The sequence below is a fragment of the Mirounga angustirostris genome, unplaced genomic scaffold (genome assembly GCF_029215605.1).
Source record: "Mirounga angustirostris isolate CCGP_5_RB_7025 unplaced genomic scaffold, mMirAng1.0.hap1 SCAF_4, whole genome shotgun sequence".
NCBI lineage: Eukaryota > Metazoa > Chordata > Mammalia > Carnivora > Phocidae > Mirounga > Mirounga angustirostris.
This window is the reverse complement of record NW_026991712.1, coordinates 92,996,908-93,022,208: the sequence shown is the minus strand read 5'-3', so window position 1 is coordinate 93,022,208 and position 25,301 is coordinate 92,996,908. Positions and strand designations below refer to the sequence as shown.

Genomic DNA, 25,301 nt, shown 5'->3' with positions numbered 1-25,301 from the left:
GGTCACTATAGGAGCTGCCATCCCAGGGGCTCACTCGTGTGTCCCAGGTGTCCGCCCACACAAGGGCCTTTGGGCCACAGACTGTGTTTCCTTAAAGAAAGAGGTCTTGGGGGGCAAGCTCTTTGCCCTGCTGTCCTTCACCTGTGGGGACCCAAGTGGACAGGCAGGATGATACAATGGGGACACCATCAGTCACCAGAACTGGCACGGTCCCCAGACCCCTCCTTTCCCACCTTAAGTGCTGAGACTCTCTGGTGGCATCATGGGACAGGCAGCTGGGGCTCCTCCAAAAAGGAAGGTAAGCCATTGTTCAAAAAACATGATGTTTCCATGGCACCCGGCTGGCTCCATCAGTTAAGCATCTGCCTTCGGCTCAGGTCATGATCCCAGGGTCCCAGGATCAAGCCCCACAACAAGCTCCCTGCTCAGATAGGACCCTGCTTCTCCCTCTCCCTCCGCCATTCCCCCTGCTTGTGCTCTCTCTCAAATAAATAAATAAATAAAAATCTTTTTTTAAAGAAAGAACATGATGTTTCCAATTCTCAGAAGGGAGCTTTGTATGTCTCCCACCCAATGCAGCCTTTGGCCATTTCCTTGACATAAGCTCCCACCCCCTGTGCCTAGGCCAGTGCCTGGTACCCATGAGCACTCAATGAGTGTTGTTGTGGATGGTGGTGATATTGAAGCAGACAGGCCAAGTCAAGGGCGGGGATTACAAAAGGTCTCCAAATCTGGTGAGCAAGACGTCCTCTCATTTCATTTCAAAGCCCTACCACCTCGGCTCTTTGACAACAGGTGGGAGTCACTGAGAAACAATAAAATAGTCCCTTTCGTTTTCCTCCTCCCTTCTGGCTCTGACTGCCCTTGCCGCTCCTCCCTTCACACCCACCGTCCGCCTCCCAGACTGGGACAGAACTCCGTGTTCTGGGTGGGGTGGGGCTCCTTACCTCAAAGCAAGTGGCAGAGGAGGTGAAAAAGGCATGCTGGGTAGGGTGGCGGTGGAGGGGAGGCAGTTCAGGGGACTCTTCTTCAGGCATAGACGGGAAGGAGCAGGACAAAGCTGCCGAGAAACACAAAACGAAACAGGACACAGGAAACTTGGAGACTTTCCCTCCATTTTCCCCTCCCTACATCCACACCTTCACTTCCCAGCCTTTAACTCCTTCTGTGGGCAATCTGAAGAGTTGGCATTTCTAGATAATAGACAGGCAAAGAGCAGTCATGCACCAACATCCCTGAGACTGCCCAGATCCCGAGACTGTTCCCAGCTGCTCAGCTCCCTCCTCTGAGAAGAATAAGGAGAATACGGCTGGAACTAACCTGGACAGGACACAGTCGTAGACATGAGCTCTTTGGCAAGAACAAAGGTTGTTTAGACGCAAGGGATTAGCCCACCTTCAGGATCCCAAAGGTGACCACTCATAGATGGGCAAGGCACACCAACTTCCATGAGAGTCATGTCATAGCTCAATAAAGGGTTGGCGAGGACCTGGTAGCCCCATCTCTGTGCGTTCCTCCCCCTGGGGTCCATCCCGGAGCTTCCATTGAGTGTCAGCTGTGGCCTCTATGGACGCATTAAGATTCTTCTAGCTCTGGAGATGGAGTGGAGGCCCTTCTCTGATATCAGTGATGACTCTCACCATCCGCTCAAAGCTTTGGGATTTGGAGATATCCATGTTTTCATGACCAGAGTTGCTGTGCATTCGATCTAGGACTTGGTTTACTTGGGAACCTCCATGTCGCAAACTCAGCATTTCTTCAATAAGCTCCATGTTCATGGACCATTATCTGGTGCCTGCAAATAGCCTCAACTCCTGGTCTTTGTTCTTTAAGTGAAAGATTATGCCTACTAATACAAGTCCTCAGGTCCTGAGAATCTCTACTGAGATCCTAGGGTTAATGCAGGCTCCTGCACATCCAAATGTTGGTTGGAAGATGGGAGTCAGCAGGATTTCACCTGCATGGTCCATTTTCATCTAGAATAGGGCTATGCCTGCATTGATTTGTTACTAGTGGAATGTAAATATGAGCCCACAGAGTGTGACAGATTGTGACACGAGGAGTGGTGGGTTATTCAGAAAATCTGAGACACAAAGCCCATGAGATGTCTATATTTCTAAGCACCAATAACTCCTTCTTAATGGGATGACCAGAGAAGAGCAGACACCTGCCCCATTGAAAATATGCTTACGTCCATCCCTGCTCCCCATTGGATGATCTGATCCCTTCTCATCCTTCAAGTCAAAGCTTCAATGTGACCCGCTCACGTGGCTCCTGGGGCCAGCCCATCTGAGCCAGATCTATCAGCTGCTATTCTCACCCACACAGAGGGGGTGGCCGAGCAGAGACTCGGAGGCAAGAAAGAGCATGGCATCTCTAGGGGCTGGCAGAAAGCCAGGGGGACCGCCATAGTGAGTGCCGGGAACAACAGCATAGGATGAGGTTGGGGAGTCAATGAGAGCCCGCTGGTGCAGAATTTAGGGGCCACAGTGAGAGGTTTGCTCTTGATCCCAACGTCCAGAGCAGGGAGGGAAATTTGTAAATTGCTTACATTGAGTTAAGGCAAAGCTTTCTGCCCTGATTCAAGCCACTCTGCAGGTTAGTGTTTGCTGAGCCCAACTCTCCTGAGCTGAGCCCTTGGCCCAGAAGGAACCATTTGAGGATTCAACAGTGGCAGAAAAAGACAAGCCACATCACAATGGGGCTTGAGCTACGGGAGGAGAGAGGAACGCATGTTGCTGCTTGGTGTTGGGGATCAAGCGGAGGGCTCCTTTCATCCTGCTGGTGGCTGCCTCCCATCTGCCTCACTCCTCCTCTGGCCTGCCTCTCTGCCCCCCTGCCCCACCCTGCCCCGGAACATAGAGTTCTCTGTTGCAGGCTCTGGGAGCGCCCCGGACTACACGCAGGGCTGCGCAGGCTGGTGGCAGGTGTGAGGTGTGAGGGAAGGAAAGCGGGAGGGAGGTCAAAGATGGAACGTGAGCAGGCAGGAGGACTGCCCCCGAGTCTCCTCCTCGCCTATTCTGGCCCTCACCTCTGACAATGCAAAGGGAGCAGCTTGTAAAAATGAATGAAACCAAATGCTGCCCGATGGATTTGGTCAGCCCCCGTGACTTCGGCTTTGCTCCCTCCTTCAGCACCACCATCACGGAAAGCGCCTACTGTGTGCCCGGCGGGCCCTCTGACTAGGAGGGTGGTGGCTTATTGTCCCCTATTTGCCAGGGACCGGGGCTTCCCAGGACATGGGACTCTCAGTGCCAAAAGCAGGACGATCCCAGGCAAACTACCTGGGATTCCCACCACCCTAGTAGGAGTTGACCATCCAGTAGAATCAACAGTCAACAATGTAAGAGCAGCACCAGGTGTCTTGTGGGCAGTTGGGGCAGGTAGGATTAAAAAGTCTCCCTCCTTAGAACTGGAAACACGTTCTTGGCACCTAACTCCGTTCTTGAAAGGACCCAGGGCCTGCTTCCTTGGTGCTGCCCTAGGCCGAGCCCAAGCCCGTAGGATGGGCAGGCAGGCGGTGGAGTTGGGACCGCTGTCTCTTATTTGCTAAGGTTGCTTTCACTATCTCAAGCTGCGGGAGCTCGCCCCCTGGCTCTGGAGGCCTAGGTCAGCTAAGGACAGGCTAATTAGCTTGCCCCTCTGGGCCTTTCTCTTCGTGACACCGCCTCTGGCTCAGAACAAAGGCTCCTCATTTTGCTTGGCCCAGAGTTGAATGCGAATGTGCTGCCACCTGCTGGCCGAGGGGACTGTTTTCAGGTGGTGAGCGGAAGCTTCAGGACCGACAGCGGCAGGTGAGCCCGGGTACCGCCGAGCAGGGGCCACAGCCTGGTCTCCCAGAGTGCCCTGGGCCAGACCTCCAGTGGGCAGCACCTGGGGAACCCCTCAAAGGCATATCTGGAAGGCCCCTGGAAGCTCTCCTGTGCCTGCGCTCAGCCCCAGCATGTGTTTCTCAAATTCCCAGCTAGTAAGGGCACCCTGTTAACTATCATGCAATCCTAGCCCCAGTGGTGTGCTGGAGTGGGCTGGACCAGAGCCAATTGTTAAATATTCAGGGATTTTTACAAACTGCAATGGCAACTTCAAATCAGTCACAGTGGGAGCATTTTCACCATGAAAATTGGCAAATGCTACAAATTAGAGGTCTCTCCACCCCACCCCCTCCAGTGGATTTGTCAGCACAGCACTGCAAAGGTCCTGTCAAACTTCAAACCCTGTAACCTGGGAGAGAGAAAGGAGCCTGTTCTCAGGAATTGTCTCAGATAAACCACCAAGTATGGAATCAATTTCACGGAGGAGAGAGACGTTCGGGTAAAAAGGAATTCGTGGGGAAGACCTGTTTTTTAAACTCCCCTAGAACAGCGAATGTCATAGTTAAGGGCCCTGCATCAGAGACACCTGGGTTTGAGTGACAGCTCTCGAGCTTGCTAACTGGATGACAGTGAGCCTCACCTCCTTGTTCCTGGGTTCCCTGTCTGCAAGTGGGGATAATAGTAGCAGCTATCCTGAATGGGCTTGTGAGGTGAGGCACTGAAATCTTAGAATATTGCCAGGCACAAAGTGCTCAATATATGTTAACTACTACCAGTTATCAATTAGAACCACAACCTCCGCAGGCAGGAAGCTGATCTTGCCATCTTCCTCCTAAACCCAGTTTCATCTCTGGGTGTCCTTCCCAGGGCTGGGAGGTGGGGATCGGTTCCTCTGTCCTCCCCAGCAGCTAAACCTTGACATCAGCTTCCTTTTGGCTACTCATCTGTGCTTGTCCCCTGTTGTCGGTATCCAGAACAAAGTATCTCCTAGAACACAAAGTGATCCTGTAACTCCCTGAATGTAAAGGCATTAAGGGTGTAAACAGTGGTCACAGAAGCAACCCGAAAGATTTTCTGTAAATGAGTTCCTGGCTAGTTAAGATGTCCAGTATGTGGATTACCCCCACATCTGAGTATGGGGATTAAGAGGTATGAGCTTCCAGTTATAAAATAAATAAGTCACACACACACACACACACACACACACAACATCCAGGATGCAAGTTCAGAAAAGGCAGGACTCCAATCTGATTGTAACTACATAACTTAAATCCTCCCAAGTCGTATTGCCTTCTAACCAGCAGGAAAACCCTATTCCCCAAAAACCTGACACTTCCAGTTACAAATCGACTGGCCAGATGATGTCATGTGATCACATGACCCAACCGATTGCTAGACTCAAGAAAGGTAGAAAGCGTCTTTATTCAGAGTGGGGGTAGGAGGCTAAAAATGAGGGGAGAACCCACAGTCACTACAGCAGTGGGTTTCCTTAAGCCTATTCACTTCTTGGCTTCAGGGCACCTCTGGACCATCCTCCAGATGGGATAACCCGGGATAAGCTGTCCTGTGAGTTCAGGTGGGGCAGGTGACTGAATTTCCTCGGCAACATCCTGCCTTGGTGTGACTTTGGCCTCCACATCCCACGAGGCACGGAGCCCACTCTGTTGCGTCTACAGCACCTTTCCAGAATTTCCCTCCTTTCCAACCCTGGTCTCCCCACTGCAGCTCAGACCTCTACAATCACCAATCTGGGTTATTGAAATAATTCCCTCATTGTTCCTTCTGCCCCCATCTGGCTCCCCTAAAAGCCATCCTGCTGGCAGATTCCTCGTCCAGGTACAAGGCTTACCAGGGCTACTCAAGATTGCCCATGACAGGGGCGCCTGGGGGGCTCAGCTGGTTGAGTGTCTGCCTTCAGCTCAGGTGGTGATCCCGGGATTCTGAGATCGAGTCCATCATCGGGCTCCTGCTCAGGGGGGAGCCTGCTTCTCCCTCTCCTTCTGCTGCTCCCCCTGCTTGTGCTTTCTTACTCTGTCGAATGAATAAGGAAAATCTTAAAAAAAAAAAAAAAAAAAAAAGACTGCCATGACATCCCAGGTCCTGTCCCAAAATCCATATTCCTTGGAGTTCCGAAGACTTTCTATGAATCAACTCTTTGCCTGCGTGTCTAGGCTCATGTCCCTTGCACGCTTGAGGCTCCAGCGAGAAAGAGCAGCTTGCCACTCCTGAGTATGAATTGCGCTCCTCACCACTGTGTTTACTCCTGCACTTCATCCGCGGGCATGCTCCTCCAGCCTCAGCCCGGCTCCATCCTGCCCTTTTTTTTTTTTTAAGATTTATTTATTTATTTATTTGAGAGAGGGAGAATGAGAGACAGAGAGCAGGAGAGGGGGGAGGGTCAGAGGGAGAAGCAGACTCCCTGCCGAGCAGGGAGCCCGATGCGGGACTCGATCCTGGGACTCCAGGACCATGACCTGAGCCGAAGGCAGTCGCTTAACCAACCCAGGTGCCCCATCCTGCCCTTCTTGTACAGATCCACGTCTTCCTCCTCCAGGAAGCCTTCCCAAGCTGGGAATGCTCTCACCCTCCCAAGTGTTGTCACAGTGCTTTGTGCTTCTGTTAGGCTTGGTCTACAAGCACTTCTGCACTCCCTGCTAGAATGTCAGCTCCCACAGGGCTGGGGCCGTGCTTCCTCGCTCATCCTCGTTCCCCTGACAGAAGCTCGCGTTAATGCCTACTGCGGCAGGGACACAGAGCTTTCTAGACTGACTTGCAGAGCTGAGCCAGTGTTCCACGGGAACCAGGCGTGAATGTGAACAACTCCTGGGATGACCCGTGAGCCGGTGGCCAGTCGGAAAGCTGGGTGACCATTTACACCCCTCTGGGAGCAAACATTTGGGCTCCGTTGGAATACACAAATGTAGGTTCACAGTTTCCGCAAAAGAGGAGCCCCTTCTGCCCTTCTGGGCGTGTGTTTGAGGGGCTTCAGGGGGTGATGCACAGGACTGGCAAAGACTGATGTCATCCCCTTCCTTTTTTTTTTTTAAGCTCAAAGTATGAGTAGCCATGAAAATCAAAGCCCTCTGTGTGGGGGAGGGGTGTTAAAGGAAACTGTCAATTATCTGGACAAACCATTCATTTTTCAGTTGAGGAACCTCAATCCCAGAGAATCAAGGGGGGGGAGGGTCTGCCCAAGGTCACGTGGCCAGAGTGGAGGGTGCCACATAGACTGTCCCCATTCCCAGCCCAGGTTAAACATGTCATCACTCCCAAGCTTACATCAAGTTTTGGGAAATACAAGGTATTTGAGATTTGTGTGTTTACTTTTATGCTTGCCATCATAAAATGATTTTATGTTTATACAACCAAAGAAGGAAGACATGCATTCGATTTCAAAGTTTCATTCCATATGGCATTCCGTCAGTTACTTCGATTTTCCCCTTCTCTGTTCATGGTCACCCTTTGTCCTTGGGGAAGGACCAAGAGCCTTTTCCGGTTGTCTGTTGGGGCTAAGGAGTCTCTCTAGGACCACCCACTCTGCCTCCAGTTTGTCACCGGCTAGGTTTTATTGCAGTAGATAAGACTTTGGACCTCGGGCTTGAAAGGCCCTTTGTTTGTGGATTACAAGGGGTCACTCAGTTTATCTCATTCATTATGCCACCCTACTTTTTTGAGTGGCAAGGTTAAGGCCTGGGGCGAAATGCTGATGGAAAGGAACATTAAGCACCAAGTTGTGCGGTGTTTGTGTTCATTCCAATCCACTTTCACCTCCCCGAGCTGGTGAAGGTTGTAACTACAGCCCAATTCTCTAGTGACTCACTCCAGGAAGAGGGCATGTGCCAAGAACCTGGCTCTCATGGGGCTGCTTACCTGCGGTGCCAGGACAGAGATGGCATCGTTCGGGGAAGATTCAGCAAGTCCGACATCCGGAGACAAGCATGCACGGTCGACTCACCCCCCAGGCTGGAAGAGAACATTTTTTCCCACTGATCGGTCTGTGTATTTACCCCCACAAGGGCAGTCAGAGGGCTTCTGGAATACTTACTCCCTTTGGTCTCAAACACAGCCTTCTCAATAGGCCAGGAAGGGAAGGGACCAGCATTCCTGGAGGCCTGCTAAGTGCTGGGGGGTTTGCCCATTGTCACTGTTGGTTCTGGTCTCCCAACTTGGAGAGCAGCATTATTCCCTTTCCCACTTTGCAGGCGAGGAAATTTAGGCACGTGGAAGTTAAGGAGTTGGGCCAGGCCCCGCCAGCTATTCAATGGCAGACCTAGGATTCCAACTTGAAGCGCACGGCCAATGTCAGAAATTGTTACCTTTCCCAGGCTGGTGCCCAGTCGGCCTCTGAGACATGCGTCCTCTGGTGGCAGCTACTGGCAGGACGCCTCTGCAAGCTTGGTCTCTCCCCTGCCTCCCAGACACGTCTTTTGCTCTCCCTTCATTCTCTCCACCTGCATGCCCTGCAACAGCCTCGCAAATTCCACTTCCCTGTGAAGATTTCCCAAGCAGGCAATTCCAGGAGATTGCTCTTTCTTGCAACTCTGTGCCCCTTGCTTAGCTCCGCTCACACAAACGTGCACGTGCCCCTGTAAACTTCCCGCTGCTCTGTAACTCGATGGCATGGATAAAGCCTCAAGCCCCAGGAATGCTTAGCATAACATAATACCAAGTAGGTGCTGGTAAGCATGTACTGAAGGATTAACCGATGGATTTTTAGGGAGAGCCTAAGCGAGTCTCTGCTTCCTTTAAGTGGAGAAGCATGGAACTCTCAGACAGCTGATTGCTATCTCTATCTCTCTGATCAAGACTCACCATTGTACCTCAGTCTAGAACGTTCTCCCCGTCTTTCTGTGGGTTTCCCGGGAGACCGCCATTGCCCTGCACTAAACCCATGCCTCCGGCCATCTGCCTGTGCTGGTGGGGAGGGAGAGAACACCCTGCCTGCCTGCTGTGTCCAGGAGGCTTTCTGGCAGCCTTCCCTGATCCCTCATCTTTCCCCAAGTCTGGGTACCCACGCCCCGCACCTTCCCAGAGCCTTAGTGATGATGGCCTAACCACCAACAACACCTGGGATCTCCTTAGGGACACCTCTGCCTGTGCAAACCCCAGATCTCATCCTCTTCCCTTCTGGAATTCTGCCGGTTTTCTTTTCCCTTAGCTTACAGCCTTTCCTCTTGGAGTGGTCTGTTTCTTTCTAGCTCTTTGAGAAGAGCAAAGATGTCAGAGCACCAGCATTGGCATGGCATGTTTGCTCCCACTTTCACCCCTCCTGCCGCTCTGAGGTTCCCCGGTCATTTGGGGGTCTTCCCTGCACCGACCCCCCCCCGCCCCCGCAGCTTGCTTTCCTCCCCAAAGCTGCCTCCCGCCACGCCCGGGGTGTGGAGAAAGCTCTGCGGGGGCATCCAGAGCCACCCTTCCCCACGCCTGGGTGTGCTTTTCCATGTGTGGGTGCCAACCTGTACCCCGTGGGCTTGAGCATGTACCTGCTTGTCTCCCCAAGGCACCATCACTTCTCACCTCGATTACGGAGGCCTGGCCCTGAGACGGCCACATAGTACGTTGTCAATCAATGTTAATCGAAGGCAGAACGGAACTGCAGATGAGCACGTGGTCTTGATTCAGCTTGATGAATACACTCCGCACATGAAATCAACCTGACATTTACAGTCGCGTCCCTCCGAGCCCACCTCTGCACTAGACAGAGCTGGAAAACAAGGGTGAGCGCAAGCATTGCATCTGGAACTCCTGGAGTCCAGTTGCCCCCCTCTGCAAGATGGGCACCAGGACAGGCAAGTGGCTTGCCCTCAGTCCTGCAGTGCGAAGAGCAGACTCGGGCTGACCCGACAAAGGCACTGCGTCGGTCAGGCCTTCAGAGCGGTAATAGGCTCTGCTCCTAAGATACCTGGGAACTCAGACTCACTTTTCCCCCAGTTCTTTCTAATTAGTAAGGTTTGTGCTTGGGCTCCTAAGTCCTAAATAGCATGGATGAGTCCTTAAGAGAATTCACACGCACGCAGGAAAAGCTAGGGTCCTGTGAGGGGCTGCAGAGCGGCTGTCCGCAGGGAAAGCATCAGGAATATGTGCAAGATGGAGAGGACACGTTGAAGGCATCCCCTTTCTGTCCCACAAGCCTGGCATTGCGCATGCCCGGCCCTGCCCCTTAGACGGCAGGCGGACGGGGGCTGCGCTTGCCCGCATCATTCCCGTTGAACCTGTGGGACTGCTCTTGTTGTTTTCGGCAAACGGCTGGTGCCTCATGCAAAAAGTAGCCTTTGCCCATCCCTGTTCCATTTATCTTTCGGTGTGTACGTCTTTTCTTCTTTATTAGCAGGGGCACTTGCTGGAAAACTCTATCTCTGTCACTTAGCAGTTTGCCGTGTGCCTTCTGTTCATACCCCACCTGGAGTTGGAGTCATGACTCTGTGACGGAACAATTGGTTGCTATGGCAATGACTGTGGCACCCCAGGCAGCGGGCCTGCACTCGAGAGAGGCAGGGGTGCTGGAAGCATGGGGTGGGGGCAGGAGGAGGTGTTGCAATATCGCGAGTGTGACTTTTTAGACCGCTGACTGATTTCTGCAGCTTGGCTCCTCTGCTCTTCTTCCTCACTTACTCCCGCCTCCCACCACCAACCACTCCACCCAAATATGGAGACCTTCCCCTACTTTCTCTCTTCTGCCTCCAAATCCAGGGTAGTGCTTGCCTCCTCGATCCAGGGCTAACCACACCTGGCTAATCCCTTCTGCAACCAAAACCCTCCCACTCCTGGTGAGTTTGCACTTAATTCCTTCGAGTGGAATCACATGCTTTGTTCCTCACCTTGTGACTTTTTTTTTTTTTTCCCATCAGGCTCATGTACTTTATCTTCCCAACAGTATCCAGGCCCCATGAGAGCACGTCTGGGCTGGTTGGTTGTAGCCTCACACAGATCCTAGGTGGGGCTCTGCTGACCACAGACCCTTGGTGAATGCTGCTCCCTGACTCCAAGAGATGCCCGGCTCAGACCCAAGCCTGTCCAATTAAATGAAAAGTAAAATTACTCAGTCTTACTTTTTGAGATCAGTAAGCTGGAGTGACAGGCAAATTGGACAGCTCTGGATATCATTTTGGCAATCTAATAAAAGGAAAAAAACTCTAAAGCTTCCATTGTATAAAATACAGAAGAATAAAAAGAGTGCTTTGTTATTTGGAAGTGTTTAATTTTTGTAGTTATTAAATGTTTATGTTTATGTTTCCAGGGAAATGTCCACATCCAGGGCCTGTGACCCCCTTAGGTTCACATGGCCAGAGACCCTCTTCTGTATTTTCACGTGAAGGGCCATGCATGACTGCCCAACCTAATGGCATCTACTCGTGGCTGGGAGAACTTGGATCTCTTCCAGACTACCTTTTAGGCCAAGGTTAAGCTCACAAACGAGGTGTGGGTGTGGGGCCTTCCCTCTACCGGGAGTCCGGGAGTGCAGAGCTGGGGGACACTCCGCTTGCCGTGTGTGGTGGTCGGCAAACAGAGCTGCGCTGGGCCACGCGGTGAAGGAGGCCATGTTGCCCCAATGTCCTTTCTGTGGGATCTGTCCTCTAGTCCCCTGAGGGGCCCGGGGCAGAGGGATCAGCTCCCCCAACACTGAGCCCAGGGCTCTGTCCACTCGTGCCAAGGGCGCTGTGCCTGGAAAGCACGACGAAGCAGAGAGGCAGCCCTGGCCTGGGGACAGGGTGTGGGCTGTCTGGGTGCACGTGCCCAGTCAGAAGAGCTGGGTGTGGGGGGGGCTTGCCTTTCTCACACACTGAGGCCTGAGGAGGTGCTGGTGGGGTGTCCTCACCAGGCCGAAGCCCCCAACAGACATCAGACCTGGAGGCCCCCAGACAGGAGGGCTGGAGAAGAGTCCACACTAACTGGGAGAAGGGCCTCTGGCAGGGACGGGCTTTGAAGAAGCTGCTCCCACCGCCCCTTCGCCCCAGCCTTGCCACCACAGTGCCTTGTGGGGAAGACGATCTTGCGTGCCCCTGCCCTGGCCGGAGTGGGTGGGGTGAGGCTGGTGGGAGCCCTTGACTGAACTCTGCAGCCCCACGTCAAGGCAGGGCATCCGTTCCCCATGAAATAAGGGTTTGAAAAGTGAATGTGAAGGTTAAGGGAAAGTGTCCCAGTGGCCTCTCCTGGGGGGGAGACGCAAAGACCCTCTCCCCCAGCCCTCAGCAATTACCCAAGGACCCAAGGGCCCTCCGCCACACGGACACACCGCTCTGAGGAGAGGCCAGAACTCATGCTCGGGCCGGGTGGCCAGTCCCACGAGGGGCACCGCTGAGTTGGCCCTTCGGGAGGCAGCCCTCCAGCCGCCCTCACCCCTCGCAGGGCACAGTGGGGCATCTGAGGTGGGCACACAGGCAGCTTCCGAGTGTGCCTTCAGCATCTGGGTGAGAGGCTTTGTCTTTCCCCAAGAAACAATTGCAAGGAGAGAAGGAAAACAAGGGGCGCCTGGGTGGCTCAGTCGTTGGGCGTCTGCCTTCGGCTCAGGTCATGATCCCAGGGTCCTGGGATCGAGCTCCGCATCGGGCTCCCTGCTCAGGGGGGAGCCTGCTTCTCTCTCTCCCACTCCCCCTGCTTGTGTTCCCGCTCTCGCTGTGTCTCTCTGTCAAATAAATAAATAAAATCTTTAAAAAAGAGAGAGAGAGAAGGAAAACAAAGCTCAAATAGCAAGCCACAAGCCCCCCGAGGCTGATGAGCCCTGACGGCCGGTAGCCGTGTTCTCCCGCTTGCTGGCTCCGTCTGCAGTAACAGAGGAGCCGGCCCAGGCCGGCCTGCACACTGCGCACTGTGTCTGCCAGGCTGCTTCACGGCCCAGGAACCAGAAAGAGTGGCAGGCTGCAGGGGAGTAGGGACGGGGCCCTGCAGCTCTGGGAGGGGGGGAGGCACTGGGAGAGCGGGCGCTCCTGGGTCGGGTCTGGCTGGAGGTGCAGGTAACTGAATTATGGGAAAGCCTGGAAGGTTAATATGAAACCAGCCGATGCTGAAAGAGAACAATTAAGAAGGTTAAGGGCCTTAATATTAGATTAATGGTTGCCGGAGGATAAAGTTCACAGCTTCCAGGAAAGCAGTCTGACTCAGAGAAATCTTTTTAGTTGGCGGCTCTCGGTCTGGTTTTGTTGATATTTTTTTGTTTCTTCCTGGTAAATGTGAGAAAAGCACCATTCGCTCCCAGACGCTTCATTCCTCCTCTCCCCGGGGGGCCCCCCTCTTCCCCCCGGCCCTCGTGTTTCTCTTTCTCTGGAAATGTCTGATTGTCTTCAGGTCCTGGAGTGGTTTAGGGTCCCACCTGTTCAGCAAGCCTCACCTCATACTTGTTTCTCGTGCGAGGCTCTCCCTCTGTGAGATCTGTGGGCTCTGTAAGAACACTCCCCTCCATGTTGGTTGTGTTCTGGGGCTAATATTTCAGGGCACTAAGCGGTGTCACAGAGCTCCGCCCAGCAGAGAGGTTCTGAGACACTCAGGAGTTAACCCAAGCATGGGTTGGGTGGCTGAGGAGCCTGGGGCCCACTGAGTTAGGGTCTGTGGAGGAGCCCCCTGGGAGCCGGTGTGGCCCAAAGCTCTCCAGATGCCCTCAGGCCAACCCCTGGGCACAGGGAAGAAAGTCAGGGCAAGTCATAGACCCTGACCCCGGTGTTCTTTGGTCATTTGTGTGACTTCTTTTCTCCCATCCCAGCCGGCGAGTCCCTTGGGGCAGATACTTTGTTTTACTCATCTTTACCATCCTTACAGGGGGCTGGCCATGGTCTGTACGTGGGAGTTGAGTTCATTTTCAAAATCTCTCCCCTTTCTGGGCCCTGAAAACTGCCCAGTTTTCAAGTTGGCATTTTTGGAGGCCCGGATCATGGAAACCAGGTAGGCTCACACAGAATCAGGTCCGGCCCTCAAACAGCCTGGCAAGCAGGGTCACAAGAGCACAGAAGTGCAGACCCGGAAGGGCCCTCAGAGACCCTCCAGTCCAGTGGTTTTCAAACTGTGCTCTGAGGCACCCTGGGGTTCCAGAGGGGAACCTTAGAGACCACTGAGAGGGAGGAGCAGAAGCCCAAGGGGAGGGGCTTCCGGCCTCCACCAGGGCAGCTCCCTCTACGTCCAGAGCTATATTATTATCAAAGAGGAACAGAATACATTGCCCCCAGATATGCCACCTCAGCATATTACTTTAATTAAAGGCACCTAAGAAATAGTTGATGCAAGAAAGACGCCTTGACGCTTTTTGGTCTCTTGAAAGCAGGAGGTAAATCTCCCATGTGAAAGGCACCCAAAGGAAGGAAAACACCCTTAACACCAGTGACAGGGAACTTGGAGCCAAGAAGGCCATATAAACAAACCTTGTTGCCTCTTCCCCCACTTACTACCTGCGGCCCAAACCCTTTATCTTCTCAATTCTTCAAAAATGTACTGTTTCTTTGTCTAAAGGGTATCAGAGCTTCCTGCTCTGGTCGCTACATTGGGTCCTCGTTCTCCTGTGAAGGCTTTCATGCCCCTGTAAAAAGTCAGTAAAACATGTGTGCTTTTCTACTGTCCATCTGCCTTTGTGAGTTTAATTTTCAGCCCCAGCCAGGGACTCCAGGAGGGTCAGGGAAAACGTTCTCCCCTGCACGACTGCAGTAGCCTAACCTGTTTCCCAGCTCCCACCCATGCCAGCCCCTGGGCCCCAACCCCTGTCTTCTTTCCATCCAGCATCCAGAGTGAGTATTTCAAAACCTAAGGCTGGTCAGGTTGCTCTGCTGCTCAAGAGCCTATGTGGGGGGTGGGGTGGGAGGGATGGGGTGACTGGGTGATAGACACTGGGGAGGGTATGTGCTCTGGTAAGCGCTGTGAATTGTGCAAGACTGTTGAATCTCAGATCTGTACCTCTGAAACAAATAATGCAATATATGTTAAGAAAAAAAAAAAGAAGAAGAAGAAGGTAGCAGGAGGGGAAGAATGAAGGGGGGGAAATCAGAGGGGTAGACGAACCATGAGAGACGATGGACTCTGAAAAACAAACTGAGGGTTCTAGAGGGGAGGGGGGGTGGGAGGATGGGTTAGCCTGGTGGTGGGTATTGAGGAGGGCACGTTCTGCATGGAGCACTGGGTGTTATGCACAAACAATGAATCATGGAACACTACATCTAAAACTAATGATGTAATGTATGGGGATTAACATAAGAATAAAAAAAAAAAAGAGCCTATGTGGGATTTCTGTTTCACCCGCTAATAATCTGAGGCCCTCCCCATGGTCGACAAATCCCCACATGTCCTCGGCCCGCTGCCCTTCCTCCTCTCCTTCCATACCCACCTCCAGCCATGCTGGCCTCCTTCACCCCCCTGACCACACCTGGCAGGCTCCCGCCACATTTCTGCCCCTTCTGCCTGAAACACTCTTCCCCAGATACCCACCGAGTTGCTTCCCCGTTTCCTGGCCCCCTATCAAAAACGGTACCCTGTTCCATCAGCTTCTAGCCCCTTCCCCTGCTCTATTGACTACAGTAGAAGCTCCGAGAGGGTGGGGACTCTGCTTGTTCCTGTAATATCTCCAGCACCAAGACCAGCACCTGGCAGGGACTAGGTGCTCAATTAAGTAACAGTTTCCTGAATGAATTGGGTGCTTTTCAGTCTAAAATCACTCTGTACATTTCTTTTTTATACATGTCTATATTTTCCAAATGTTCTGCAGTAACTATGATATTTAGTCAGAAAAAGCAATACAAAAAGACAAAAGGCTTTTTTCCAGGCCCATTCTTTGGGCAGACTGAGAGCTGCCATGAAACTGTTACAGGATCACAGGGTTCTTGTCTCACGGAGTTGAAGAATGAACCTCGCGGACACAACAGGGTGAAGGGAAGTGAAAGTTGATTAAGTGAAGGTGAGAACAGAAAGCAAAGAAGAAGCTCTCTAGAGAGAGAGGGGTCCCGAAGGGGTTGCCACTGAGGGCTTCTAGTGGCAATCTTCCCTGGAGAACTGACTGGGAAGCTTGTGGCCTTGAGTTTCTGGTGCCATCTTGGTTTGAGCACGGACTATTGCCAACATCCTTAATGACTTAATTCTTTGAGTTTTGGCCATTTTCTATGATACATTGTAGCCGCCAAAGAAAAATACTCCCTGACATCCCAGGCCAGGTGGTCTGTTTCCTTATCTCTTGTTCACTCTGGCTTAATGCTTCTGCTTGCCAGGAATAGTCTCAGAGCCCAGCCAGGGGCCCCCATCTTTCCCTGCCTATACCTTAACCCTTTCCTTAGTCAAAATGACTTAAGCCTCCCCACCTGCCCAACCCCAGGTCTGAGTGGCACCAGGTCCGTCCTGAGCTCCTCAGAGCCATAACAATACTGGGAAGAGCCACCAGTTTCCTGATGGTAGACAAGAGGATTCAGTGGGGGCCAAGCAGCCTGTTTACCTAACAGCATCTTGGGGTCAGTGAGAGGAAAGTGGGGGGGTGGGGGAGGGGAGTAAAACAGACCCATAACAACTGAGCCACGTCCTCCGCTCTCCCTGCCCGACGGGCCAACACAGCTCCCACCTAGGTCCAGGCTTCCGGGCCTTCCCATAGGAGGCGCAGGGGCTGGGCGCCATGATTTCACGGGCACAACGTGCTTTCCTCAGCCAGGTTTTCTCTCCGTTTTCTATGCAGACTGTTTCTCTGAGCTGCCTCTGCTCATCTGTGTGACTGAATCCAGAACAAAGAAGAAGCGTCTTGGTTCCAGGGCCGGTCTCTGGCCTGACAGCGCCCCTTCTCCTGTCTCTGCATCCGAGCCCCTGGCTCCCTAGGTGGGTGGGAGTCCTGGGCTCCCCCATGACTCAGGGCCCGTGTTCGAAACCACCTTGTACCCTAGAAACAGCTCAGGAAATGAAAGCCCTTTGCCCTTGATTATTGGTTCCTTTTCAGATGGAATGCTTTCTGATCCTCTTTCAAAGGGCCCATCCAAAATAGGCATCTGAAAAGAGAACTGGGAAGCCACATGGCCCCACTGTCCTGCAGCCTCCTGAGCATGACAGCCCCAGGGGCCATCTGGTTCCTGCCTGCGCCGTCATGACCAGCCAGGTCACCCCACACCCAGGGACCAGCTGCTGTCTCCTGGGCCAAGACGCGCCCGATGTGCTCAAGAGCAGGGGTCAGCCAACTTCTAGAAAGAGCCAGCCGGATGGCGAATACCGTCGTCTTTGTGAGCCACAAACCGTCTGGCCTCTGTCACCTCTTCTTTGTTGGTTTCTTGGGACCCTTTCGAAATATAAAAACCATTCTTAGCTCACAGGCTTTCCAAAAACAGGCTGTAAGGGTGGGCAAAGTACAGCCCATAGGCCAAATCCAGCCCCCTGCCTGTTTTCGCAAAAATGAAGTTTTATTGAAACTCAGCCGTGCTCGTTTGTTTATGAATTACGTGCAGCTGCTCTTCGGCTGCACTAGCAGGACTGAGTAGCTACAACGGAGACTATAAAGCCAGCAAAGCCTGAAATACTTACTCTGTGGCCCTTTTACAGGAAACATTTGCCAAGTCCTGCCCTCCAGTAACAATGTGGATGACTCATACCTCTTTCCGTTTTTAAAATGTTTCACATGCGCTCCTTTTTAATACTGGAAACAATTTTTTGAGATTGCTATTAGGCTCATTTCACAGACAAGGACACTCAGGACATACGGCTGATAAGTGGCAGAACCAGAACCCAAACCCAGATCTCTGGCCTCTCAACTGGGGATTTTTGACCAGATAAAGCTACTCCCAACAGGGCAATCTCTGAAGCCTGGGATTATACTTCTCATTCGGCTCCAGCGGGAAGGAGGCAGCAGGTCCCTTGGAGTCAGCGTCTGAGACAGCCTGGGCAGGGGAAGCCACCCAGCTGACCTTAACAAACTCTCAGGATTGTCCTGAGATCCTAGTGTGCAGAGAGTATCTCCAAGGGCTTTCTGCACACAGGAAAAGACTCTTTTGACAGACTGCCCAGCTGGCAGGAGAGCTGCCCTTTAAAATCCAAGTTTTAAATGTTTAACAGGTAGTCGCATCCCCGTGAAGGGCGCGGCAATCCTTCCACGGGGTGCTGGGACTGGCCTTGGGACCCGCTGCCACCCAGGGCAGCCATTCCGCGCCTCCCCCTCAACAGTCTGGGATGGCGATGCCATCAGTTGTGGGAGAGAGACCCCCAGTGGACATTGGTGGTATTGCAGCCTCCCAGAGCACCTCCCGCACCCACCTCTTGCTCCCAGTTCACTACTTGGGCTGGGAGTCTAAAACGCGGGTATTGTCATTGAGCCCCAGTACAGGCAGGTAAAGGAGAGTTGTCCTCCTCGAAATCCTCCCTGAGGGACGTTGGGACAGTACGCCTGTTTAACAACGCTGCCCTTTCCCCACCCGTGTTAGGGGCACTTCCTTTGTGCTGCCTTGATGGCCCTTCCTGCGCTTTCAGTCTTATCTGTGGGGCACATCTGCCTCTTGAGGACAGCTGGCCTCTGTGAAGCTTTGTTTTAGCTTCCTCCAGTCCAGCTTTGCTCCAGGACCTGTTCTGCGTGTGCCATGATATTGTTAGTTTTGCTTGTTGCTCTTGTTTGTGGGGGGTTTTTATTTGAATTGAACACCAAAATCATAAACTAGGATTCCCAGCCTTTCTGCAAAAGTCTGACCACATTTGTTCTGAGTTCTTGGGCAGCATCCAGTGGCTGAAGCTGAGGAGCTGCTTCCCCCTTTGGAGAGGCAAGCATTCTCAGTTTGACGCAGTCCCCACCATCCCCTATTGTCCCTTACTGCCTGCCGTGCTGTTGATTACATTGCCTTCCCGGTCCCGAGAGAAGCTTCACAGCTACATCCCCCATACAGAATAATTGCCATAATATTAGCGGCTACCACGGGACCAGACACCATGCTGCACATGGTACATACATTCTCTCGTCTAACCCAGTGGAGTAGGTATCATTATTCCCAACTCATAATGCAGAAACAGATTGACCATCCCTAAGCACTCTCCCTGTGGTCAGACAGCAAGTATTTACCCCATGCAATTAACTGCTGTGACCAGGCAGGCAGGTAGATCTGGATTTAATTCCCTGAGATAGTAGAAAGTTTGCATAGACAGAAAATGTCTTTATGAGCCACATACTTGAGTTGAGTTTTAGTTATGGACATATGCAATTTTCCTCGTCAGATACCAGGCTCCTCCCATTGGTTTAGAGGGCAGCAATGGCTCAGTAAAGGCTCCAAACAATCACTAGGTTTTTCTCTTTTTCTACCCATAACAAGTTCAGGAATGGCTAGCCTTGATCCTGATTATGAAGTGGCCAAGATATCTTTCGTCTTTGGTGTGGAAGACACCGGAATACTCTCCTTTCCTTCCTCAGGACCCCAAGTCTTCACCCCCTTCTGATGCCATGAGCCCAGCACCAAGCTCCCCGCTGTGACACGGCGTCTGGGCCTAAACTCTGAGATATCACCTCACTTTCTAGATTTTCCAGTCCCTTTTGTATGTCAAAATATCCTCCATTAAAACATCATCTGCCATGTTCCAAATTTTCAAGCTCTTGCTAAGTGACTGTTAAGTTAATCTGAGAAATGACTGGGGAGATGAGGTGCTGATAGACTCATTCGTTCTTCCAACATCCACCTGTGAAATATCCATCCCCTCCTTTTAAAACTATCTCAGGGCTCATAGGAGACTGAAGCCCAAATTCTTAGCACTCCAGCCATCCTCCCCACCCAGCATTCCCCCTGGCCTTCCAATGTCTCCCACACCTCTGTCCCCTCCAGCTACTGGGTCTTTACAACTGACCTTGTCCTCTGCCTGGAAATCTTTTCCACCCCGTGGTGGCCAGTGACTGCCTCCTTGCGCTTCAATCTGTGTTCAGTCACAGCTTCATCAAAAAGCATTCCCTGACCTCTCTGACTAGATCACGGTCAGACTCCAGCACCACGAACCCCTCCTCAGGGGCAGAATTCTGCGTTTATTTGATGAGCACATCTGTGCCCTCATCAGATGATGGGTGCCATGATGCTCTCATGGCAGGACTCTGCCTGTATCCCCAGTACCTCCATGTCCAACTTGTATTTGTTGAATTTGTTTGTGGCCGGGGGGAGGAGGAAACGGAGGAATTTCTCGTTGGAATTTTAGTTGAATCTAAAATGAGTAAATTTAGTGAGAACCTAAAAGACTTGCCCAAGGAGGCAGCCGAAAGTTAGACCCCAGTTCCCAAGACACATTTCCTTTGCACTCTGTCATTCTTACCTCTGGAGCTTTTGCGGGCCTCTTGGGGCTGTGCTGAATAATCGCGCCCTGGAAATTATGATGGTTTTGGAGGCCTGCCCAGTCTGGCTCCCGACACAGATGGTGCAGTAGAATCAGCCTGTGGGAGGGTCCCTTTGCCACGTGCAGGGGCTGCAAGCGCCAGGACAGAGCTCTGGGGCACAGAAAGTCATCTCCCACTTGGCACCACCCAGGAGGGCCCCTGGGGCACTAGGCGTGGTCGTAGCAGGAGCGTGAGACCCAGGCTAATCCCTAGAAGAAAAGGGACCATCTACTGTGCCCTTACAATGGGCAAAACGCTTTAGGGACACTATTTGGTTGATTTTGACGCGAGACCTGCCGGAAACATATTATTCTCCCCATTTGCGGCTGATGAAACAGGACCAGAGACTGAGCTGGCCAAGAATCACACAGGTAGCCAGGGGAAGAATGGGTTTTTAAACCCGATGTGTCAGGTTTCTGAGCAAATTCTTACACCACGATGTAGCATGCCCTCAGATAAAGAGGAGAATGCTCAAGACTTCATGAAAGTACAGGATATAAGGACTCAATATAAGAAGAATAAGGAGAGAGCCAGAGGGGGCCGGAGTGAGCCCTCGTAGTGGAAGGCTCAGGAGGGGGTTGCTGGTCCTGGGAGCAGGGGAGCCCGGGACCCAAGGAGGAAGAACTGGCTGGTGCGTAGACGCGCAGAATGCAGGGCGCCTGGCTGGCTCAGTAGGCTAAGCATCTGATTTCAGCTCAGGTCATGATCTCAGGGTCCTGGGATGGGGCTGCGTCGTTGGGCTCCCTGCTCAGCCGGCGTCTGCTTGGCCCTCTGCCCCTCCCCCCACTTGTACTCCCTCACTCTCTTTCTCTCTCAAATAAATAAATAAAATCTTTAAAAAAAGAAGAAGAAGAAGAAGAAGTGCAGAATGCAGCAGGGCTCTGGCAGAAGAGTGGAGAAGGAGAGGGGCCTGGGCGGAGGAGGCCTCCATCATGTGGAGCCTCAAGCTCAAAGCATTGTCCTGTTTCCCCAGGCCACACCCTTCCTTCCTCCCTGCTATTTTTAGCAAAAGGAATTTTTACTTCCACCTTATATGGAAACATTCATTCAACCGTCCTAGATCTGAAAGAAGAAAATGCAGTCCAGTGGACCAGTCATCTAGTCCAAAGGAAAATGCAGGGAAACGACCCTGTCCTTGATGGTGTGTCTCAGATGCCTGCTTCTGAGAAAGGGGCACGGAGGGGGGAGGGGCGGCATTGTGCTTCCCACTGAGGGAGGGGGCTCTCGAAGGGGCACAGCTGGCACTCAGCAGCCCAGGCCTCTCCTGGGCAACTTTGGGCACTTGATGTTCCCGATTCATTCTCCCCCCTCCAGAGGGAAAGGCAGAATTGAATGGCCTTGAATGCTTCTTGCACTTACGGTTTGATGCTTCTCCAACTTGGACCTGGGGGTGCGAGCAGTGCGAGACAAGAAAAAGGACCGTGGTGCTCAGGAGTCACCCAAGAGGTGATTTAGCAGCAGACTCATTGACGGTATGAGACTGTGTTTGAACCTGACCTCATCCGCATGGATTTTGTACCTTGAGATTTTCTTATCATCTATAAGAAAAATGTAGATTTGAGTCGACTCCGCATGTTGTCTCAGATAAAGGGCACAGATTTTGATGCCAGGCAAGGGTTCAAAGGGTAAGACCTCAAGTAGGCAGCCCACCCCCTCTGAGTACCTGATGCCTCATTTCTAGAAGGATCACAGTGCACACCTCACGGGGTTCGAGGAGTTTCCGCAGAGAGAACATAGACACAGATCCTGGCAGGACTCCTACAAATCATCCGTCCTCCCACTGCGGATGGGAACGACCAAAGTGCAGGATGGAGTTAGCTGAGAATTGAAATCCATCCGGTATTTTTCCAGCACCAAACACGCGCCTTCGTCTTTCATGCACAGGCGCGGCTCAGAAACTCTGCAGACGGAGAACAGAAGCCTAGACGGTGGCTTCCCCTCTTAAGTGGATGAACTGAGATCTGAACCCCCATCTGCTGGATCCAACCCCAAATCGTCTTTTCCCAGATTCCCTGGTGGAGCAATCTGCCGGGAAGGGATTCAGCTTGGGGGTTGCTCGCGGAAGCCCCACTGTTTTCACAGGCACGTTTAACCTCCCCTTGTTCTCGGAACACCCTTCATTCTGGCTCGAATGGAACCAGCCTCCCCAGCCACCTGGGACAAGGGGATCTCTCGGCTGCTTCTTTGGGTCAGTCCAGGCGTTTCTAGCATTACCACACAACGCATGGCAAACGTTGCTATTTATACTGTGCCTCAGTGCTTTCCAAGGAGTTCGCTCACCCCCTGTAAGGTAGGAGGGGAGTATTTTTGCCCTGATGTTGCAGCTGGGAACAGGGCTGGGGAACTTCCTGACTCGCGGGCGGGGGGCGGGCATAGGGGCTCCGGGCCCTGCGTTCGTTGCACCTGCTGCTGCACACCCCTGGGGGGCTCTCACCAGCGTGACTCCTCCAGCCACTCAGCCTTTTGTCCCAGGGGTTCTTGTCACCCAGAGGCCGAGGCGTGGGGAGGGCTGAGCGGCAAAGCACCTGGAAACTCAGGAGTAACAAGGCTGTTCATTCTCTCCAGGGACTGAGACAGTAAGCTCCTTAAATATGCACTTCCTGGGATGCCTGGGTGGCTCAGTCGGTTAAGCGACTACCTTCAGCTCAGGTCGTGATCCTGGAGTCCCCAGGTCGAGTCCCGCATTGGGCTCCCTGCTCAGCAGGGAGTTTGCTTCTCCCTCTGACCTCTCCCCTCTCATGCTCTCTCTCTCTCTCTCAAATAAATAAATAAAATCTTAAAAAAAAAAAAAAAAAAACACTTCCTCCAACTGGTTGTGTCATTCCCTTCATGGTGATTGCAGCCAAGGATGTGGTGTGACATCAGGGTGTGTGAGTCACTTCATCCACTGAGGGCTTACATCCGGGATGTGCTCTCTTGTACCCCCAGAACCCCTTGCCCCGGCTCAGGGCCCCCGATCATCTACAGAGCCGAAACCTGCCCCCCACAGGCCCCTCTGACCACACAGGTTTCTCAGGAAACCGACCACCCAATCTAGGCTGCAGCGTTTCTAACTTGTCTCCACTTCGTCTGTAACCCCTTCTCGGGCCCAGCTTGGAACCCTGGTCTAAGCCCCCTGATGGCAGCTTTGTCCACACCTCTCTGAGGGCCAATCACCTCCCAGCTAAGTGCTTAGGGCAGGCAGACCTAGGTCCCAGTCCCGGTTCTACCCCTTTATGAGCAAAGCAGGCTTAACTATGTTACTACACTTCTGTGAGTCTGTTTTTCCATCTGTATAATGGGAATAATACTACCATCTACCTTCTAGTGAAGGGTGAGATGCAGCAGGCAATGCACTTAGCAGAGTGACTGGCACGTGGCAAAGGTTCAATGAATGATGTGTGTGTGTGTGAGCATGTGTGCACGTGTGTGCGAGCACACGCATGTGAATGTATATATCCCTCCCGAGTCTTGACTCCTTCACTGTATTCTTTCGCCATCTACCAATTCGAGCACCACGGGGCTACATCATTTCTACTTTCTCAAGAATCCTGGTTTCTTATTTCGTCCTTCCTCATGCTTTATGGCTTCCTAACCTCTTTTCCCACACCCATTTCCTAGCCCTTTGTGGCCTTCATTTCTCCTGCTCATTTCAAATGGTTTACAATAGCAACATATCAACATTTACAACATTTTCAGTTCTATCTAACGGGACAGGGAGTGGAAGCTGGTGGACTAGCTGCAGAATTAATTGAAGCAATTATTTTTTTAAAAAAAGGAAGGAAAACTTACAAAGGATGCAAATAGGCAATTCACAGAAGAGCAAGTCCAGATGATCAAAAAACATAAAAAGCTTTCAGACTCTAGCAATCAGGGAATGTAAATTTAAGTAGCAATGAGATACTTCTTTGCCTCTATCAGAATGACCTACATTTTAAGATTAATGATTCCTCTTGCTGGTGGGAATGCAGGGAAAAAGTTACTTTAATCATCACTCTTGGGTGGCACAGCAATCTTTGGAAAGCAATCTGGCAACATCTACTAAAAATGAAAATTAAAAATACACATATCCGTTCCACTTCTGGGAATCGACCCCACGGAAATAAAAAGACAGTTGACCCTGGAACAACACGGGTTTGAACTGCATGGGTCCACATATATGCAGATTTTCCCCCATAAACACAGTACAGCACTGTAAATGTATTTTCTCTTCCTTATGATTTCCTTAATAACATTTTCTTTTCTCTGGCTCCCTTCATTGTAAGAACACACTATATAATAAATAGGACATACAAAGTGTGTGTTAATTGACTGTTTATGTTATCGGCAAGGTTTCTGGTCAACAGTAGGCTACTTAGTAAAATTTTTGGAGAGTCAAAAGTTATACATAGATTTTGGACAGTGTGGGGGTCAGCGCCCCAATCCCTATGTTGTTCAAGGGTCAACTGTGCCAGAATGTACAACTATATGCACAAGGATGTATAATAAATTGTTGCTTATGGTGGAAAACAAAACCTAGAAACAAAGCAAATGTCCTTCAGAGGTGGGGAGGGTGAATATATTAGGACATGTGAAGAAATATTCTGCAGCCATTAAAGAGAACAGTTGGACCTAGATCTGGTGATTCATAGGGATTACCATGAGTAATTGGTGAGAAAAAGTGAAGTGCAGGAAATTATACATAAAATTATCCCACTCCTAAGAAGAAATATGCCACCCTTCTTTGCCTTCTGGCCCCATTGTATATGAGAGCCAACATGCAGGAGCATGGAGGAAACATGGCGGAAGCCAGACCCAGCTGTCATCCTGGTTTTGAAGGCGGATGGGAGAAAGTGAGGGAGGACCCCATCAGAAGAAAAGGAAAAAAAAAAAAAAGGACTGCATCAAAATTAAAACAATATATGTAACATAATCCCATTTCTCTATTAATATAAAAGCATGTGTGTGGGTATATGTGAGAAGAAAATTTAAATTACATATACGTATCTTGAACATTTTTGTTAACCCAAAACATACACATGTACATTCCTTCACCAGTAGTTTGACATAGAGTCAAGGCCTTTGCGTTGAGAATATGTCTATTTTTTTGGAGTTCTGCCCTACTGTGCTTTTGTATAAAAATCACACCCTGGATGCATTGTCTACAATTTCTAATTTCGGTTTCCACAGAGCGGAGCGTGAACTTAGACACCTGAAAACAAGTTGAGTACAGGAACCTTTTAGATACCATGCTTTGCCTCCGATCC

The 25,301-nt window shown here is 51.6% G+C and overlaps 1 long non-coding RNA gene across 1 annotated transcript; it reads right to left on the bottom strand.

Annotated features, from left to right (window-relative positions):
* Window positions 1–395: 395 nt before the first annotated feature.
* On the bottom strand, window positions 396–21,701 carry LOC123858260 (uncharacterized). Its single transcript, XR_010410768.1, has 5 exons — window positions 20,016–21,701; window positions 10,631–17,028; window positions 9,330–9,516; window positions 7,683–7,775; window positions 396–1,060 (listed from the first exon to the last, which is right to left on the bottom strand). It is a non-coding gene; the product is annotated as an uncharacterized LOC123858260 (long non-coding RNA).
* Window positions 21,702–25,301: the final 3,600 nt, after the last annotated feature.